The following is a 19,184-nucleotide window of genomic DNA, read 5'->3' as shown; positions in this document are numbered from 1 at the left end:
CCAGCGGTCTGCGAGTTCGCAAGTTTTCTCATCAATAACAAGTTGATACTGTCTCTGCTTGCACTGCGAGACGATGGGATTTGTGTGTGTGTGTGAATATGATAACTGATTATATACCATCCATTATTTTAATAGCTATTCCATAAAAATAGCAGATTATCTGAACTGGTTAACCAGCTTAGTGTACTTTTTATTTATTTATTAATTTTTAGGACAACTTACAAAACATGCACTAATACAGATTTTACAAAAATGCTTACAATAATTTGCTGTGTTGTTGTTTATTTACAAGTTGCCGCGGCGTGGTTAAGGACAGTTCCATCTAAGTAGTAATTGTAAAAAACAAAAACCAGAAAACTGCTAATGACAAATTCTTATACATATTAAAATTTACAAAGAGATAGAAAGAAAAAAAATACAAGTTATCCATAAACAATAACAAGTTAACATTATACATTTTTTAAAAGAAAGATTACATAAAAATATAAAATATACACTCATACATCTCATGAAAAAATATACAGAACATGATCGATATTGAAGGACATAGTGATGCATTTAATGTCAAGATAGAGAAGAAGCAAAGCTTGCAAAAACTTTACTTTTAAATTTCGGAAGGCTGTCTGAAAATATATTCACATCAATTTCGTTGTCTTTTGTTATTCGGTTATATTGTTCAAATAATCTATTCAAGGTAGCTTTCTGACCTAATTTTGTTTTTAAACGTCGAATCGAAAATGGAATGGATTTGTAGTGGTAGAGAACAGTAATTAATATCTTGTTCAAAATTTGAAGCGGCTAGATTGGAGAAGTTACTTTACCTTACAAGAGATAATTCTGCTCTCAAATTGTATTTTATTCCGCTGCTGGGGAGGATCGGGGTAGGGTCGGCATTCTATAGTGATTGGTGATGGAATTCAAACAAAGACTACTCATGTTGAAAATAAATCCAACCGCCATCATAGTCAGAAAGCTGATCGAAGTAATTTTTAAAGTTAAGAATATACTTCAGAGTAAGGTATGTTCAGATGATTTGGCCATGTCGAGAGAATGAGTGAAGAACGATTGACTAAAAAAGTGTATAAAGCGATTGTGGATGGAAGGGTTGGAAGGGGTAGACCTAGGCGGACGTTCCGAGACCACCGTCTTGGAAAAAGGCCAGGTCAAGAGTACCCCAAACCACAATGAGCATGTATGAAGGGAATAATGAAAGTGGACGAAGCGAAAGAAGTATGTAAGGATCGTAGCAAGTGGAAAGAAGTGGTCTCTGCCTACCCCTACGGGAAAGAGGCGTGATTGTATGTATGTATGTATGTATGTAGAATTTACTTCAGCGCGATCTTCTTCATCCTTTGGCATCAGTAACAAAATAAAAGCTATTTTTAGTTTACTAGAGTATTACGTAATGTCATTATTAACGCCTAATCATAATTATTTTCTTGAGTAAAATCTAAAAAGCGTATTTTTTAATGATATTATCCACGTACATGTTCTCTCTTATTATCCTGTTAAATTACGTGAAAAAAAACCTAATCTTTCAATTTATTACATAAAGAACGGCATAGTAAAAGTAAAAAAAGGAAATTAAAAACAGTTTTACACTTATAATTAGTTCCCTATTTGGTTTTTCCACTTTTTTTCCCCAAAATTTACGATAAGCAGTTAAAACTTCCACCACAATCTCATTGTATAAAACTTAATGGTATATGTTTAAAAGGAGGTCGAACTTCATTCAGTTGCTAATTTAAAATTCAAAAGGAATTTCAGTTTCAATTGAAACGGAATAGAGTTCAAATTTCAGCATGAACATAATTGTGTTCCGATTTCAAAAGCAATTAAAATTTAGGCCAGCTCTCGAATCGTGAATTACACAAGTTGTATTAATACAAGACAGTAAAGGCGCTCGCACACAACATCAGATACTTTCCCAACTGAAAAAATAAAAATCCTGTATTAAGTATCTATAGTTAAGATGAGTTTAGCTTAAGACTCCGTTGTCCTTTTTTACGTCCTGTTGTCTGTTTGTCACCACTAGTTTCGGTACCGTAACGAGAACTTAAAATTTAAAACCTACAAGTTACCCACCCACATAATTACAACATTTCCTACCTCTGTAATACCAGTTTAAGTAAATGTTGTAATTATGTGTGGTTCTGTCTAGTCCGACTGGACTCATTTAACATATTAGGCCTATACTTATTTAATACTTAATCCATAGTCTTTTTTTAAATAAAAAAAATGCAGTTGATAAGGAACATTACAACTTACTTATTGAAGTATCGGGGATTGTATTGCTACACGTGCCGGGCCTGCGCTGGCCAATACTCTCTCTTGTAACTAAATTACTCTTGTAGATTTATTGTAACATTTATTGTTGCATTGCGGGTCACTTCAACTGCGTAAAGGTTGTGAAACTTGCAGCTGTTATTTGTTAGTAAAAGTGCAATGGATAGTGTATGTTTTAGGCGCTATTAGTACTTATAAACATACTAATAATAAATCGTTTCAGCCTGTAATATTTTACTACTGGGCATAGACTTCTTTCCACATGTAGGAGAAGGATCAAAACTTAGTCCACCACGCTGCTCCAATGTGGATTGGCGGATATATTCCCTACTATGAGTAACGATCGCTATCACGTGTACATGATAACAACCGGGACCGACGGCTTAACGTGCTCTCCGAGGCACGATGGGAGACCAACAAGGACTGCACAAACGCCCAGACCACGGCAAACATCTGTATGGTATACAAATGTTTGTCATGTGCGGGGATCGAGCCCGATAAAGACATAAACCAGTGTTGAGACCGTTGCGCCAACGTGTGTCCTTAAGAAGACATGTTCTTCTTCTCCTCGTTCCCTCAATTATGAGGATCGCGACCACGAATGGTATGTCTCCATTGAAGGCGATCGTAAGCAGTATGTGTTGCACGGCGCAAGCTGCCTCCAACTGAATTCTTGATGACATCAGACCATCTTGCTGGTGTCCTCCCTTTGGCGCGTTTCCCTTCAACTTCTAAATGCTCCAAATTCTTTTTAAAAGTGATTTATACTGAATATAAATGATCAACACTGTTTCACTTTCCTTTTTATTAATTAATTATAATTAATCAATATTTAATGCTTAACGGCAATTGCTTTGCAATAATTATGTTTTATTTTAATGCAAGTGTTTGTCACTAATAATATAATCTACAACCGCTAGCTTTAAAAATAGTTGCTATGAAAACTGCTATTAATTTAACTCAATATTATTCCGCTTGCAGTTCGCCTAACGGACGCAGCGTAGACAACTATTCCACGGTCGGATATTAAAGCGAATCTGCCGGATATATAATCTCTTAACTAATACCTGTACTGAGTAAAACGTAGTCGCTTTGTATCCGATCATTGATTGTACCCACACATGTTAAATTTTAACGTTTTCAGTTTGCTTTATGGTTGTTCATTGTTAGATACACGTAAACACATTGTTGCTTTATTATTGTAATTTTGTTATAATTTTTTTATTATTATTATTATATTGTTAACTAGACGAGAAAATAATAGTGTGTAGGGTAAGGAGAGATGTCATAAGGGTAAAATCGAAGACGTCAGAATACATTTTTAACAATATACTCAATTCAAAATTGTTTTTTTTTTAAATATATATACAACTACGTCTGCGAACAAACGTACGACTCAACTGATGGTGAGCGATTACCGTAGCTTATAGCCATAGCCAAAATAGCCGCATTACTGACCCTACTCCCCAGGAGTTTTGGTCACGTTACTCACCACATAATCACAGCCCTGTTTGAAAGCATTATTTAGCTGTGATCTGCTGTAAGGTCGAGGTACTTCCCCAGTCGGGCTGCTCCAGATTTTCGGCAGGATATTTACTGCTGTGTCCTACTTCAATTGATTAGTATTAAACGTTTTTATATTGTTATTTACCGATGTAACACACACTTCAGCCTATGGTAGTCCACTGCTAGACATAGGCCTCCCCAAGTTCGCGCCAGACATCCCGGTCTTCCGCAATCCTCATCCAGCCGACAACGGCAATCTTACGTAGATCGTCGGTCAACGGGCCGGGGGACGTCCCACACTGCGTTTGCCAAGACGCGGTCTCCACTCTAGGACCCGTCTACTCCAACACTACCGATGTAACTGAAAAAAACATTTTTTTTTTATAAGAAAGTAATAGGTTGACCGTATTCTTAGGGAGAAAGCGCCATCTACGTGTAGACGTTATTTCAAACAGCAGCCGTACCTATTAATGCTAACGGAATTTTTTCAATCCGGGCTACATACACTTAAAATTCATTGTATAAGTTTTTAAGTTCTTCCTTTAAATTTATTTTGTTGTAATTCTTATAATAATAGTGATGCCTATTTTGTATTATTAGAAGTATTTTTATTACCTAAAAGAAAAATTATAGCCGTGATTCTATTTCAACTTCGATTATTTGGAATAACAGGTTTCAATTATGTAAATAACAGACAGATAGGCGCCGCGTTGGCGCAACGGTTACAGCCATGGATTGTACCTGTTGCGTTGGCGGTTGCGGGTTCGATCCCCGCACATGACAAACATTTGTATTGGCCATACAGGTGTTTGCCGTGGTCTGGGTGTTTATGCAGTCCTTGTGGCTCTCCCCACCGTGCTTCGGTGAGCCCGTTAAGCCGTCGGTCCCGGTTGTTATCATGTAAACCTGATAGCGATCGTTACTCGTAGTAGGGAATATATCCGCCAATCTCCATTGGAGCAGCGTGGTGGATTAAGCTCTGATCCTTCTCCTACATGGGGAAAGAGGCCTATGCCCAGTAGTGGGATATTGCAGGCTGAAGCGAAATAACAGACTAGTGTCTAACTAGTGATAAACACTTACTACTTAGGTACTAACGAACATACGGATTACGAAAGTTTAGTGACTAGTGTACTTTGGAACTAAATACTAACTTAAACAATGAAATAAAGAAAACCTTATATCTTAATTAAAACCATTTAGTTCTACAATTACAGTAAATAATAACAACAATTGTGGAGCACACTAAATTAACAAATCCAAACCGCATCGATGCAACAATATGCGTAACAAGCAATTACGCGTTCGGTTATTGTGCGCCACTGCCAAGATGCCGGTGTATGTGTGCATTGAATATTATTATCATTGCGTTTAATATATTGATTTACATAACTTCTGTGTGTTCTATAATTATATGATGAAAGATATATTGTTATATGACATATATTGTAGTAGTGCTGAATTCGCATTAACATCGATGTTCAATCGAGTAATTTTTGATTTTCATTTTGATAGTTGGTTAGATTTTCGACGTGTTTGTACGAATATTTGTTTCTCATGCCATTCATGTCTTTCTACTATTCTTCGGAGTATGACCCCGATTTTCGAAGTAAAACTAGTAAGCTGGTGAACGCATGACGAGAGCGTTACAAAAAGTATGATCGGGCGAAGCGAACGGAAGTTGAGAGGGAAATATAAATTAGTGAAGATACTCGTTTTTTTTTTCGACATGATGTTGAACTGCGTAATAGATAGCTTCAAATCTTTTTCATTTTGAGAAGAGGAAACCAGCAGTGGACCATTCACGGGCTTTTTTGGTTTAGTTCAGTTAAAAAGAGAATATTTGATTGCTTGGCATTCCTTTTAGAGTTTATTAAAAAATGAATAGACTGATTTTGAATAGACTGTAAAGTATAATTAATTTAATTACAATAATTATTCTTGTAAAACGATTATTTAAAGTTTTTTTTTGTCATTTAAAATAAATCTTTTTTGATGTAATTTGTTCTTAATATCCCAGCCATTAACTCAAAAATAATTGAAACAATAATAAATTCATCTAAATATAAACTAATCATGTTAAAATAATTAATATATTTCCGGGCAATTGATTCAAATCACAACCAGTCGGCTCTTGAGTAATTAAACACGTTTTTTTAGAGGCATAATGATGCGTGCAGACAAGGCGAGTGCTTGCGCCGCTGCGTCATATCTGACAATGATAGATGCGCCCTTAGAGTGCTGAACACTTTAAAATAAATATAGAACGCTAGTTTACGCTTGTCATTCAAGAGTTGAAAGCAAAGGGGATATTTTTTTTTACATAAGCATTTCGAATGTATATATTTTTTGTAATATTTATTGAATGAGTCAGATATATTTCGCAAAAAAATATTTTTAGTATCTGATGGATTTTGGAATTTGGAAGTTAATTTTAATATAGCTCCTGTTGTTAAGATTTGTTGTAGGTTAATATTAATTAGTTTAATAATTATGATTTATATTGTAGTATAATCTGTATAAGTGAGTTCCTAAGATACCTGAATTATTTATCATTTGATTAGACTGTTAATTTACTTAGTTACCTAAATGGCGAGATTTAAAATGACAGTTTTATTATTTATGGTCTTCAATTTAAATCGACAAGCAAATGTGAGGAATTTATATATTTATGAAATGTCTATTTTAGTTTTATGTATTACTTTATAAAACATTTCAAAAAGTAAATCGTTAAGATTATACCATAATTACTTTCATATGTTTCATTTGTGGGTCTCCCCACCGTGCCTCGGAGAGCGCGTTAAGCCGTCGGTCCCGGTTGTTATCATGTACACCTGATAGCGATCGTTACTCATAGTAGGGAATATATCCGCCAACCCGCATTGGAGCAGCGTGGTGGATTAAGCTCTGAACCTTCTCCTACATGGGGAAAGAGGCCTATGCCCAGTAGTGGGATATTACAGGCTGAAACGTTACTTTCATATTGTTTTTTCTAGAATCGCTAATAGATGTTTCTCAATTATATTGAACCCACTTGATCAATCTACACTGTACGATTACTAAAGGGACCATTTGGAGACTCTTAATACCATTATAAATAAAACATAAAATCGATCAACATTATTTGCCAGAAAAAAAAAATACCTTTTTGTTTAAAAACACCGTTTTTCCGAGTACATAATTTAAACATGTTTATATAAAAAAATATCTTAAAATACCTAATTAAAATCGATAATTATTAGAAAATAATATTAAAGTCTAAACTTTGACATAGCTTCTGAACGTCTTCGTTACGAGGGTTATTGTGTTCTTAGTTATTAGGACAAGATTTGTATAATTTTTTTTTTAAATACACAACTGATATATTAACAAAAAAAAAAAAAAAACGGTACGTTAAAAAAAATCGGTAAAAAAATATTTTGCTAGCTCAGCAAGCTTAATGCAATAATTTAGTACAAATATTTCAATTAACTTATAATTTAATACAAAAATCAAAAATCGTAATTCATTCCTAGTTCGAATATTTTAAACGCAATCGGAAGGATTACCGAATATTCAAAAAAAGGCTGCAAAAAATACGCTCGGGCCATTACGTGTTTGCGACCGCTGCACTTTTTAGCTGCCGCGTTGATGATTTTTTTTTTCATTTACATTTTTTTGTGCAACTTTGGCTACCGGAGAGCGTGTTTATTTAAGTATTCATTTTGTATAAGAAAACGTTTAAAGGTAATTATTTAAAATTATTGCTATTACTTAGTGAGACTTTAAGAATAAAATACGAAATTCAAACTCTATATTATACGTCACTTATCTCGTACTTTCATGTTGTCACAGCTGATTTATTATTTAGAAAAGGAACTTTGATTTTTAAGGGTACAATATCGTTACATTTTTTCTAAATCTTAGTAGTGAAGAAAAACCAACTTGTTCTTAACCATTCACCATTAAAAAGATATTGTCACAATACCTTAGTTTTATGTACAAATTTTTATAAAATAACTTACTAAAAGGCATCTTCTAAATGGTTTTTTTTTATATGATATAATTTATTGATTTTTGAAAATTAATTACGTTTTAATAAAATTATCACAAATTGAAAATACAGTAATAAATAAATGCTAATTTAATTAACAAAAATAGTTTTAAAAAAATTCCTACTTGTTACACCCCTTATCATCTAATTAAGTGTTACTAAGTGGAAATTTCTTGTTTAAGATTGTAATCACATCAACGGGGAACTTAGTAGTTATCTAAGTTAGATTTAAGCAATTAAGTGACATAATTTAGAATCCACTAATTCCACCGACTCACGGCTTTTATAGGTATTAAGTGCCGTTTATATACTTCGGCTTGTATGGTTTTAATACTGAGTTATCGTCTTCATATATCACAACTTTGAATAAAGGAAAATAATTTAGAAAAAATTAAAATTTTTATTAAGTAATAAAACTTGGTGTTGTTTTTGAGAAGTAATTGTATTTGAGAAAACACTGGCGAAAATAAGACTACATTTGCTAAATTTTTTATATACTAAATTATATTTATTCAACAAATAATTTATATTTATAATAATTAATAAAAAAAAACTTTAAGTCATTTCAGTCTATTTCAATCCACTGTTGGTAATAGGCCACTCTAAGTTTGAGCAAAACATCCCGGTTTTTCGCAATCCTCATTCAACGGCAGTGGGGCTGCCGGCAACTGGGGGCCGAAATCTGCCGCGAGCGAATGAAACCTAATTAATTATCAAGTTCTTTCTTTTAAAATTTAGATAACTAGTAGTTACGTTACCCTATGTTAATATCATTAATTGTAATTTACAATGATCAACATACCTTGATAACACATTTTATATAAGTTTTCATTACGTATAATGCCGATGCTAACTATGCATTTTTCGATATTTAATTACTACGAAAAAACATACGAAAATTATGTAAATGCACAATAAAATACAGAGACAAAACTATGGCCAACCGCTAGTAAATATTTAGGGTAAAGCTGGGTATAATGATACTCACTTTTAAACAAACATTTACGTTAGGTCGTTACAAGCATATTACGAAGTAGTGGTACACGTAAACAGGTAACCATTGATAGCGAACAAAGTGTTTGTATATTTAATGTCGCCTAATGCACTAACCCTTAGTTCCAAACGTTAATATATAGGCCAACTAAATCATTAAGTGCGAAATTAGGAGCGGGATTAGTAAACACAATTTGGTAATATTTTTTTATAATTTAAAGTGATTATGGTCGAACTTCGATCAGTGGGCGACCGCTACGTTTGATAAATAACCGACACTTAATAGTTACTTAAAACAAAAGTTTTTTTGATAAACTTTTCCTTCTAACTAATAAATACCAATTTACGTGTCAAATATTTTCATTTAACCAATGTTTTTGTTTATTAGTTGAGGTGAAAAGCTCAAAGAAAATGTTTTATTTATTAGCAGTATATACAGACAATGATAGCTTTCTGGTAACTGATTCGTAAGATAAACCTTATCAGCAATCGGTGAAACTGGTCGTTACTTAAAAAATCGCGACTCATAACTAAATTATTATTTTTTTACACATGAATTTGTATCACCGAAAATAATTCTATTTTACGAGATTCGTTAAATTGTTATTTAATTTACAATTTCGCAATTACTGCGCGGCGCCAGATTACAAAAGACCTGAGTTCCATTTTAAAATGTTCTTTATCTATTCGACCTCGTGACCGAAACAATGCTATCAAAAACTTCCAACGTTATGTGTTCTGTGCGTGTTTATGTGTGCTTATGTGTATTGTGACGTTAGTTAAAGTTTTTAAGTGATGTTGCCGTTGGCTGAAACGAAATATAGAAAGTTGACACTTAGAAATTTAGGTTAAAATCTTTGTAAATTTTATTGTAAAAGTTGAGTTATTTGTATTATTTATACCTTAATGGCCGATTTTTATGTTTAAAAGAAGCTTCGTTTTGTTTACAAAACAGTAAATTACATTTTTTTTTAATATTATAAAATTGGAAAACAAGTGTATAGTCCGTCTGATGGTAAGGGGGGACGTCTGAAATACCAGCAGGATATCAAGCGTGTTGCCGAACCTAGCCCCGACCATCTTTAGTCTGGCTACCTTACCCATCACAGTAACAATACTACTGTCATCTGTGATACAACTTTAAAATTATACCTGTACAAAAATGTTTATACTGTAATATTCGCTTCTGCCTGTTATAACCCACTACTGGGCATAGGCCTCTTTCCCCATGTAGGAGAAGGATCAGAGCTTAATCCACCACGCTGCTCCGATGCGGGTTGGCGGACATATTCCCTACTATGAGTAACGATCGCTATCAGGTGTACATGATAACAACCGGGACCGACGGCTTAGCGTGCTCTCCGAGGCACGATGGGGACACCCACAAGGACTGCACAAACACCCAGCCCACGGCCAACACCTGTATGGCCAATACAAATGTTTATCATGTGCGGGGATCGAACCCGCAACCGCCAACGCAACAGGTACAATCCATCACACACACTTCAGTTCAGTTCACGCGGCGCGTATACTGTAATATCAGACAACACAACTCCAGCTCTAGCAACACTACTTAAGGTACTGTGACAGCGATCATCTAAGGTCAAGGCACTTCCCCAGTCGGTCTGCTCCAGATTTTGAGCGAGATACTTCCTGCTGTGTCCTACCTCAACGAGTTTTGTGTTGTGCATGTGTGCGTGCCAATGCAAAGGTGCAACCTTGAAATATGATTTGTGCGACAGTGACGCGGCAGTCGCCGCCCGAGTAACGTATGTCCTTTGTTGTGCGATGACAATGATAAATATAAACTTGACATATCAATACGAACGCGCATTATTTTAAATATGAAAATTTATTTCGGAATACTTTTTTCAAACGTATTAACGTCTTTTGGTTGCTTAACTTACAAAATAGGCTTTTCTTATATAGATCAATTTTGTACAATGATGTTATATGTATAATGTATTGTCGTTGTGGTGTATTAGCTACTAGTAGTTTTAATACAGTCAAAAAATAAATAAAACTAATTTTAGGCGTAGGTAACTTATTTGATTTTATCGATTGTAATGTAATTTCGATAAAAGAAATTACAGTACATAAAGTTAAGTAATAGATTTACGGCAATAGTTTTAACATAGACTCAAATCGACAACATTTAAATTTACTGATTTAGATTCTATATATTTTGTGGTACAGATAGTTAGGATGAGATTATAACATAAAGGTTCTACGAAAAATTATCAAGGACTTTATAAAGAAACATCAAATAAATAATTCTAATATTTTTGAGCAAAGTCAAAATTTATTTTAATAACAAAATACCGTACAAAACCACGACATATCACTAGTCTAACACATCAAACCGCGAAACTGAACAAATCCAAATCGAAGAAACCGAACATGTTCGTGAGAGGAATGAATAAATCAAGCTTAAGTAATACGAAGACGCAATAGAAAGACGGACCCATATCATCTCCCTGAACGTTCCTCGTTGACAGCTCATTCGAAACGCAGCGTCGTAAATACAAAGCAAGAGCGTCCGCACTGACAGTTTTATGATTTTCTATTAGAAAACACGACGGTAATTTACTAAGAAACGAAAAATGTCTTTGACGACGTCAATTATCCGGTGCGAACGTGAACGCGATGCGTTTGACGAATTAGCAGAAATGATTTTCGATATTATGGAAATATATGGTAGAGATAAGTCTCCTTACCGAGTAGCGTACGAAAGTACGTGGTTTATATTTTATACATAAGCACGAGTTTACTATTTTGATGGTGATTTTGTGACGAAGTGTTAAAAAAATGTAGGGGAGTGTGCGTTAAGTTTATGATAGCTCGTAGTGACAGCTTTATGTTTTACTATTAGAAACACGAGGATAATTTAATAGGAAATGATAGTAATTCTGGAATAACAAATGAATTTGACTAAATAACATTAGTAAGTGATAGTACGATGGAATTGTTTTTAGGAATGGATTTTAATTTTAATAAAACAAAATTTGTTGAAGACGATTATTTGAGTTTCTATCTATACTAATATTACTAACTTAATTTGTTTGTAGAAAATACTCGTGTCACAATGGTAGTTGCAATTATAATACTCCTCAGAAACGGCTGGACCGGTTTTTTATGACATTTTGTGTGCATATCGGGAAGGTCTGAGTCGGGGAGATGTATCGGCTAACATCTATTTTTCATACATTTAAGTTATGGGGGGGGGATTAAGGGGGTTTAATAACATATATGGCAAAACAACGTTTGCGGGTTCAGCTAGTGTAAAGTAAATCTAAACAAAAGGTAAAAAAAAATATTAAAAATATATATTTAAAAGAATAGCTTTATCGCGGTTTCGCATAAATCGTGAAGCAGACTAGATCGGTGGTTTGACATACATCCTCGAAATTGTTATATTTCAATCGGACAATTTAATAAAATATAAAAAAAATTAAAGTGAGCAAACCGTAAGTACTAAATGCGTTGGTTCTATAATTGTTAGTTTTTTAGTGATCTATACAATACTAATTTATAAAAATACACAAATTAATTGTGCTAATAAATTAATTGTTTTTGATATTGAGAAAAAAATATATAAAGAGTGATATATATATATATATAATATAATTGGAAGCTGTTTTAGCGGATAGCTTAGCTAGACCTAATTAGCAATTATTTAATACACAATATAATAAATTTTTATTGTAAAACAGTTGATAAAACATTTTATAATTAACCCTTATTATTAGCCCCTGTTATTGTATCATTTTTTTTTCATAAATTAATATAATTACAAAATTTCTCACCAGATAAATAACTGTTGGAATAAAAATGTTCATCACTTAATCTGATCTTAATAGTTTTCATTGAGATTTTTCTCCATCATTAGTAGTTCTAAAATCAAGATTCCTATTACATAACGTCTCGGTCCAATCAAATTACGTCCCAATCTCTCCGAGCATTTATTGTAAGCGTCCACACTGGGTTAATCGTTTTTTCGATGACCTTCCTGCCTTGAACGCTCCCGCGGTCACTTTATCACACTCATTCCATCGTTCACATCGTCAATCTGATCATCCTTATCCCCGCTACCACCATCGTACTTATATGCATCGCTATAGATTTCATTATCCCTCGTATGACCAGAATGACTCACTTTAGCTCAAACATCGATATCATCTGCAGTCGCTGAAGTCTCTATTGTATTTGCAATAAAGTCCTTTTTTATATTTTCACTAGAAACAGAAATGGTCACACAATTGCTAATTAAGGCGACATCCATCTAGTGTCAGTCAGCTATGGGCAATTGATTAAGTTGGCAATGTGTCATTTTTTGGGTAGTTCGGGATTGTCGGAGATAATTAGAGGGCTCGCGATAACTGTGTCTTAATAAGACAAATGTTAAATGTCGCTTCCACTCGGCCCATTCGTTTAATTCGGTAATGTGGGTATTATTAAAATTTTATTAAGATCCATAAATTCACGAACGAACTAATTATATTATGTTTTTGGTCGTGTAGAGAACATGTGTAATGAATAACAAAGCAAAGGGCAAATAAACGCGAAGGGAAATTCAACCAGAACAGAGACAACTGGTCTCGAGGGTGAAACATGGGTACAATTACTATTAGATGTGGGGCTTTGCTGACTTTGTTAATTAATAAGCAGAACCACCTGACACGTGTATGTTTGTTAAGGGAACTTGGATGACCTCGGTGTCCCTAAAGTATATTCAATTACAAAATGTTATATTTTATTCAAATAGGCTTTCGAAACACTCTTGTTCATTATTTATTTGATTGTGTAGAATGCTTACAATATACGAAACTTTTCTGGTAATTTTTATTTTATACTTTCATCATCATCATCATCATCATCATTACAGCCTAAACAGTCCACTGCTGGACATAGGCCTCCACAAGTTTACGCCAAAAATAACGTGAACTCATGTGTTTTGCCCATTTTATACTTTATTGTATTATAAAGTACAATGGGTGGACTTTTGGCTGATTAGCAATTTTTTACTGACCCAGACATAAAAAGGAAACTTAAAATCGAAATTGGATAGGTAGTGTAGTTGTATAATAAAATTAAATACCAATGTCTACATTCTAATACGTATAAAAATAAAGTAATTTTATTATTTATTTTAATTAGTAGTTACTTTATTAGCCTAGTTCAACTTCGCTGTCGGAAAGATTATGAGAAATACATCAATGAAATCTGTCTCGAAATTGAACAACACGCGATGAATAACGAAACCAGATATCTTTTTCAAAAAATAAAAGAATTAACTGGAACTCGTAAGCCAAAAGCCTGCGCCATTGAAGACAAAGACGGGCGTCTACTTACTAATATGGACCAAGTGTTAGAGCGCTGGAGAAACTACTGCGCAGGGTTATACACGGGAGAGTCCAGTAACGCTAATATTTCATGGTCGGAAGAAGAACCAGATATCCTTCCATCTGAAATTGAGCATGCCATCAGAGCTCTTAAGTGTAAGAAGTCACCGGGTAAGGATGCCATAACAGCCGAAATACTTCAAAATTTAGGTCGGCGAGGCACGCACGCGATTACTGAAATTTGTAACACCATCTGGAAGACTGGAAGGTGGCCAAAAGACTGGACGGAATCGGTGTTCATACCCTTACATAAAAAAGGTTCTTCGAAAGACTGTGGTAACTACAGGACGATAGCGTTAATATCTCATGCGAGCAAGATCCTCCTCCATGTGATTAACCGACGCCTGAACTACTTTTTGAGCCGTCAAATGCCCGAAGAACAGGCAGGATTTGTGAGAGGCAGAGGAACACGAGAGCAGATACTCAACGTTCGGCAAATCATTGAGAAGAGTAGAGAATTTAATAGCCCCGTGGTCCTATGCTTCATTGACTACACTAAAGCCTTTGATTGCGTCCAATGGGACAAACTGTGGAGTGTGCTACTTGAGATGGGAACTCCGGAACACCTCGTTGCGCTTATTCACAATCTGTACACTGAGAACCGTTCTTTCGTCAGGATTGGTACGGAATGCTCCAGTATGTTCCAAACAAAGAAAGGTGTGAGACAGGGTTGTATTCTGTCCCCCGCACTTTTTAACATATACGGAGAGTACATTATTAGAAAGACGATTGAAAATTGGAGGAAAGGTTTTCCTATAGGTGGAAAAAGACTATCAAATCTCAGGTATGCTGACGACACCATTCTTCTCGCAACATCCGTAGAAGATATGAGAGAGCTGTTCCATAGGCTGGAGTCGGAAAGTCTAAATATGGGGCTTGCAGTAAATCGAACGAAAACCAAGGTTATGATAGTGGATCGAGCCGGAAACCTATCAAAAGATACTCTCAACATTCCGGGCATTGACACTGTCGATCGCTACATTTACCTAGGTGCCCAAATCTGCAATGACGGCAGTTGTGTCCCCGAAATAAGAAGGCGTATTGGGATGGCAAAGGATGCTATGGCGCGTTTGAACAACATCTGGAAGAAAAGGGGAATCGGTATCAGAACCAAGACCAGGCTGGTACGAGCCCTTGTTTTCCCTATCTTCCTGTATGGAGTTGAGACATGGACAATCCTGGCCCGAGAAAGGCAAAGGATTGATGCATTCGAAATGTGGTGCTGGAGGCGAATGCTGAGAATACCTTGGACTGCGAAACGCACTAATGCGTCGATCCTGGCCCAGCTCCATATCAAAACCAGGTTGTCCACCATATGCCGACGGCGTATTTTGTCGTACTTCGGCCACACGATGCGCAGAGGCGATAAAAATCTGGAGAGACTGATTGTGGTTGGGAACACGGACGGCAAAAGATTGCGCGGTCGTTTACCAACGAGATGGGTAGACCAGGTCAAGAACTCATCTGCCACTAGGTTATACACGGTCGTAAGAGACGCCATGGACAGAGACCGGTGGAGGCACATCATCCGCTCCAGATGCAACCCTGATGCTGACCACGATCCTCAGACATGAGGGACCGACAAGAGAGAGTAACATCTAATATTATTTTTGAGAGCTTATAATTTTAAAATAAATATTATATGGTGACTTTTTACTTATGTTATCAAAACACAACAAATTAAGTCTTATTATCGTTGAGATTGTAACACCTGGACCTTGCAGTAAAAACATTAAATAATTTCAAGTTATTATTTCGTGAACTGGTTATTAATGACAAAAATATTCTTTTGTCGGATTCGTTTAATTTTTTGTCCAGTGAATTAGAATTTGATTTAACGGGAAAAAGTAAACACACGTTTCAGCGACACCCGTAGAATCTATATTTAGTGACAGATGTCCAAAACTTCACCGAGTAAAATTACATTCGTATCTTCGCATATCTCCTCAACCTCCAGTGTATCAGCCAGTTCTCGTGACAGTCACGTCAACGCGTCATCTAAATGTTGGCAACATTCTTGTCCTCATTCCATGCGAATGTAATTTACTTCATTATTGTGTAAGTTATAAACTTGTTTGTGTGTTGAATTTTTTATATATTCTATATTTACTCAGCATGATTAACGTTCTGAATTGGCGATAGTTTCACTTTTTAACCGACTCCCAAAAAAGGAGGAGGTTCTCAATTCGACTGTGTTTTTTTTTATGTATACTACTTCAGAACTTTAGACTGGGTGGACCGATTTCGACAAAAAATTTTAATCGAATTTTTTTTTATCGAAAGGTGGTGTATGTCATTTGGTCCCATTTAAATTTATTTAAGATCTAACAACTACTTTTCGAGTTATATCTAATAATGCGTTTTTACTCGACGCTTTTTTCGTCGACCTACATTGTATTATACCGCATAACTTTCTACTGAATGTACCGATTTTGATCATTCTTTTTTTTTGTTGGGAAGGAGATATCCTTAGTTTGGTACCATGATAAGGAAACTAGGATCTGATGATGGGATCCCAGAGAAATCGAAATCTGCAATAAATTATTACTGGGTGTACCGATTTTGATAATTTTTAATCTTATCGAAAGCTAATGTTTATCATGTAGTCACATTTAAATTTTATCGAGATCTGATAACTACTTTATGAGTAATCTTTGATAACGCGTAGTCACTTGAATATTTTTTCGTCGATCTACGTTGTATTACTCGTCGATGTAATTGAAGTGGGTTTTTTTTTGGTTTGCGAGCAAACATAATTATTCTTATAGTTATTAAATAATTAAACAATTATACTTCGTGAAATGACGATACAAAAGTTCTTTGAAGCCTACTTCAATATATTTTTTTTTATTTTGAGTAATTTCCCCATAATTATAAAACTTTGTACCGGCTCACACCTACTTATAAGTGTTAACAGTGTCCACATAATGGTCACTCAACAACGCAATTATGCGCATGAAGTAGCTCAGCCACCTGCGTTTAGTCCTCGGCCATTCCATAGCTAATTCCATTACACCGCCAAGCGTTTCACCTATTTGGATAATTGTATGTGACAATAATTCTGTTAAGTATATTATCGACAACATTTCCTTTCGAACACCTAATTTCATTAACAGAAACCATATCTTGTCATACAATATTTCTTATAATATGGTGTTATTCTTTCGTATCTGAAATTTGAATTTTTCTATTTCAAGTAGCATTTACATTGCTACTATTTTGGAGATTTTGTTCTCAAACTAAGATTTACTTTATTCGTCTACAAATATTTGCTGTAAATGTAAAGGTATGTTTGAATATATAAAATGTTTGCTGATATCATAAACCCATCAGTGTGTGATGCGGTATTAGTTCGATCGAGTGATTTTCTATCAAATTCATTTTCATAAAGTGCTTATATGGGGAGTTTTGGCAATAAACCGTCCCGGCGCGATCTGATAGCGCATAAAGTTGCCAATCAGTTAGATCAATCTGATTCACATAAACTAGGATGTCGACGATCGTAAACCAAAATTTATATAATATAAAATTATCTTTAACATTTTAATGGAAAAATATTTTAAATATGTTGGAAATATTAAACTCCTGTGTAAGTGCCAAAAGTGCTATTATCGCTTACGTTCGCTGCTGGTACGATTCCGACCCGGAGCCTATTTTTGTATTTTTTATTTTGAAACATATTCATTTTTGATTTCTGAAGATCGCCCTGCGATTCTCCGTGTATCTTTTAGAAAAAATTCTTCTGACTTCTGTCAAACTTACCATTAGTTCCATAAGGTAGGGAAAAAGTTTGAGATATATGTGTTTGTAAGTAGGTACATACCCTAAGCCGTAACAGTGTAAAGGATTAAGCCTTAAATGTTTAGCAGCATTTTCTGTTTGACACACATAAACAAATGCAACATTAATCATGTACGTCCTTAATTGAAAAACTTTTTAAATATTTGTGAAAAGTGTTCGAAACAATATTTTTGTTTTCGTAGTAATTTCACCGTTTAACACAAATCACACCAATTTCCTTCCGTTGGCCTCAAACTAATCGACTCGTAATTACTCGTTAACTCCCGCATCCGTGGAAACGTGACGTATTACATACAGCTACTCGATACGCACACACTCACACATACACAAGTAACTAGCATATAATCCTACCCCAAGCAGGAATTGAATAAGCGACTGCAAATATTAAAGTGACTTCTAGCACCTCTGTACAACGATTGTCACTGCTGGTAAGAATACCTTAATTCTGAACGCATTTTATTTGTTATTTATCTGTGACATTTCAGTGAGATTGTGACACTTCGTTTTTTGACGCGTTACCCCAATTGTGTTTCACAATCAATAAGGTACAACGTGTGGTTAGTCCATGCACATATGAAATAGGCGATGTGCAGGGGCAAACCTTAGGACGTTTCCACAGCTCTGACCTTACTCCGTTTATAGGCATGACGGGGCAATATCTTCCTGTACAGCCTCGTCGATTACGTGGGCGACTTCGTGTTCAACCCGACACCCCCGTAACACCTCGTGTAGACACTCACCCATCCACACTCACTCCACCTCGACACACTTACACCAACTCACTTTCGGGGCGAAATCGTGATTTGGAGGAGGAGGATGTAACGCGGGCAACACGAGCGACACCGCAAGCTCGCCAGAGACCACGGAGGTTACCGGCTCGTTATCTATGAACTGTCAATTTTGAATATTAAAAAAATTATATTTAAAAAGAAAGGAACTGTCGATTGTCGAATTATTATTATTATTCTTCTTTGTCAATAAAACTATAAAAAAATTATTATACAAAACATTTTTGGTGGTTTGATTTTTATCGACTACAATATCAAATCTTGACTCGTCTCCCTTCACTTATATACATATATAAAAAAAAATTAATAGTTACAAAAATAGATAGGCTTCTATAAATATTTCAAACACAAAAGTAGATAAACGTATAATATCAC

At 35.0% G+C, this 19,184-nt stretch overlaps 1 long non-coding RNA gene across 1 annotated transcript; it reads right to left on the bottom strand.

Moving 5' to 3' along the window:
- Positions 1 to 691: 691 nt before the first annotated feature.
- Positions 692 to 18,885, bottom strand: LOC123654870. The gene is made up of 3 exons (XR_006743285.1): positions 18,805 to 18,885; positions 7,717 to 7,721; positions 692 to 702 (listed from the first exon to the last, which is right to left on the bottom strand). It is a non-coding gene; the product is annotated as an uncharacterized LOC123654870 (long non-coding RNA).
- Between the last annotated feature and the right edge of the window lie 299 nt (positions 18,886 to 19,184).

The sequence above is a fragment of the Melitaea cinxia genome, chromosome 1 (genome assembly GCF_905220565.1).
Source record: "Melitaea cinxia chromosome 1, ilMelCinx1.1, whole genome shotgun sequence".
NCBI classification, from domain to species: Eukaryota; Metazoa; Arthropoda; class Insecta; order Lepidoptera; family Nymphalidae; genus Melitaea; species Melitaea cinxia.
This window is presented reverse-complemented; position numbering and strand designations above follow the sequence as displayed.